This window comes from Galeopterus variegatus, unplaced genomic scaffold (genome assembly GCF_000696425.1).
Source record: "Galeopterus variegatus unplaced genomic scaffold, G_variegatus-3.0.2 Scaffold1723, whole genome shotgun sequence".
Classification (NCBI taxonomy): Eukaryota; Metazoa; Chordata; class Mammalia; order Dermoptera; family Cynocephalidae; genus Galeopterus; species Galeopterus variegatus.
The window spans coordinates 7392-9564 of NW_007727834.1; the positions used below are offsets into that span (position 1 = coordinate 7392).

The following is a 2173-nucleotide window of genomic DNA, read 5'->3' on the forward strand; positions in this document are numbered from 1 at the left end:
GCACTCCAGTAGAAACATATAGAAGATATTGCAATGCTGATACAAACTTTGGTTTAGCTCAGGAAAAGAATATGGAAGATATTTTTGGAAGACTCTATTTCGGAGCTATGTGGATGAATCACACATATGTCATGACAACCAAAAAAAGGCAAGCTGCAGAAGAACACATACAATTGGATACCATTTATATAAAAGTTTAAAACATACAAAACAATATGAGGGCACCCTCTGTTCCAACCCGTGCTGCAGCCCCAGGCCTTCGACTCCTGAGAAAAGTCCTGGGACCATGTCAAATATGCAGAAACATTTATTTAACTTGACTTTGCTGCAAACGAACTTAAGAGGAACACCAAGAAATGTGATGACGAAGAAAAGGCTGAAAAGGTCAAGATTAAAAAGGCCTTTCAGAAAGGCAATACAGAATTTGCAATCAAACATGCTGAAAATGCAATCGACCAGAAAAACCAAGCAATCAATTTTTTGAGAATGAGTGCTAGAATTGGTGCTGTGGCAGCCAGAGTTCAAACTGATGTAACAATGGGCAAGGTAACAAAGTCCATGGCAGATGTAGTTAAGTCTATGTATGCTACATTGAGAAGTATGAATCTTGAAAAGTTTCTGCCTTGATGGATAAATTTAAACACCAATTTGAAATGCTAGACGTTCAAACACAGCAAATGGAAGACACAATGAGTAGTTCTTGACTGTATGATATGATCGGAACCTCAGTGTGGGAATCTTCCATTGTGTTTAAAGTTAATGCTTTGCCCTCTCTACTTAAAGGGTAAGTTTATTTGTTTGTATTGGAACATACTGGGGAGCTATAGAAGAGATTATTGCAAACTAGAGTATCTGTGAAATACAGTTTCTTTATTTGTGGGCATGATATAGCTTTTATTCTTTTGACTTCAATAAAAATTGTTAAATTGTAAAAAAAACACTAGGATATATGGATTAGGAATACATAAATATGTAGTAAAAATATAATGAGTAATAAGAGAACAATAAACACCAAAAACATTACAGAAGTCATTTCTGTAGGGGCTGAAGGTAATTGGTACAGGGAATTTAATGGAACTGGCTATTTCTTTTTCCCAAAGTTCTTTTAGATACATGTATACTTGTTGCATTTATACCTATATTTCATTAAATGTGCTGTTATGTTTTTTTTTTTAATATACACAGAAGTAGGGGCCCTAGTAAAATGAACACCTGTGTACCCATCTTGTCTGTTTAACTAATATAAAAATGTCATATTTGTTTAATCTATCTTTGTTCTTCTCTTTCTTTATAAAACATATTTTAAAGCAAATTCCAAACAACGTACCATTTTATTTCTACATTCTACATATCTCAAAATAAGAGCATTTTAAAAACATAAAAAAATGCCATTATCACCCAACCAAAATAATAGTAATTCCTTAGTATTATGTATACCAAAAATCTATTAAAAACTTCCCCAAATTGTCTCTAAAATTCCTTTTTCTTACAGTTGATTTGTTCCAATCTGGATCCAGATAAGGTCCACACATGCTATTTAGTCATTAGATCTTTACTCTCTTTCAATCCAGGGTGTTCATCTCTCCCATTTGTCTTTTCATGCTATTGACTCTTTGCAGTAACTGGGTCAGTTCCTGTATGCTGTTTATTCTTCACTCTTTTTTGTATGCCTTGAATATTGCATACCTTTTAAAATATTTAAGAGGCTATTATGTTGAAAAGGTTAAGTGTGACATTCACACAGTTGTTAGTCTTTTGACGCATGGTGAGATGATAGAAATGGAGAAAAGTCAATTGTCTGGCACCACGCACTATGTCTGTTTCAGGAATTGTGCTTGGATCTTCTTTGACTAAGTAAAGCACTGTGTGATGAGTGGGCATATGTTTACACACTAGTACACAAGAGATGCTTTACTTCTAGTTGGAGTTTAGAAGAAATGGCACTTTGTGAATAGCAGATGCTTTGATATTTGGATCCTCTGTCTGTCCTTTTTCTAATGATAAATAATCTTTTGACATTGACAGAAAGATAAGATTAACAGAAGTCTCCCTTATCTCTGGGGGATATGTTCCAAGATCCCCAGTGCATGCCAGAAACCTTGGATAGTACTGAACCCTATATAAACTATGTTTTTTCTTGTGTGTACAAACCTATGATAAAGTTCAATTTATA

General features: G+C 34.2%; 1 pseudogene across 1 annotated transcript; it reads left to right on the forward strand.

Moving 5' to 3' along the window:
• The first annotated feature begins 279 nt into the window (after positions 1 to 279).
• LOC103595235 lies at positions 280 to 704 on the forward strand (annotated as a pseudogene). The gene has a single exon (XR_550928.1). The product of XR_550928.1 is annotated as a charged multivesicular body protein 1b-2-like (transcript).
• Positions 705 to 2173: the final 1469 nt, after the last annotated feature.